A 682-nucleotide genomic window follows, 5' to 3' on the forward strand; every position below is an offset into this window, starting at 1 on the left:
CTCTAAAATGAAGAGCTAAAGATGGGCAGCTAATCTAAATCAATGAATGGAATTTTCTAACCTGGAAATCCCCAAACCTATGCAATCAGAATTCTAGAGCAATGGAAGTTCAGTGGACAGGAGTGAGGGTCTAGTGAATGAAAAACTTTCCTCTCTGCCAACTCCACCTCTGTCTGTCTTTCTATCTCTGCCTCTCTCACTCTCTGTCTTTCTCTCTCACACACATCAACATATCTACACATCTACACACACACATACACACACACACACACACACACACACACACACACTGTGTTAAAAAAAAAAAAACCTCTCCACCAATTGCATTGTGGCATTTCCATATAGTTAGCTTAAATCGCCAAATACTGAAATCAATCCTCCAAATTGTCAGTTGAGCAGCTGTTCAGAATGTTTTGGATAGTCATTGACCTTCTGTTCAACAGGATTTCATAGAATGCAGGAAGTTGAATTAAAGGAACATTGCATGGAAGGCCTTCTCCCCTAGTTCCCTGCAACAAAAGAATCAAATCAGGGGGGTGGCTGACATGTTTTTTGTAAAGAAAAACATTCTGAAACTCTAGTCATCCCAAAGGAAATATTATAAGAAAGTGATAGCAGGAACCCCTTCAAAGAGGAGAAAACTCGGAACACCCCACCTTTCTGGTCTCTTGCTTAATCACTG

This window comes from Gracilinanus agilis, chromosome 3, assembly GCF_016433145.1.
Source record: "Gracilinanus agilis isolate LMUSP501 chromosome 3, AgileGrace, whole genome shotgun sequence".
In the NCBI taxonomy this organism is placed as follows: domain Eukaryota; kingdom Metazoa; phylum Chordata; class Mammalia; order Didelphimorphia; family Didelphidae; genus Gracilinanus; species Gracilinanus agilis.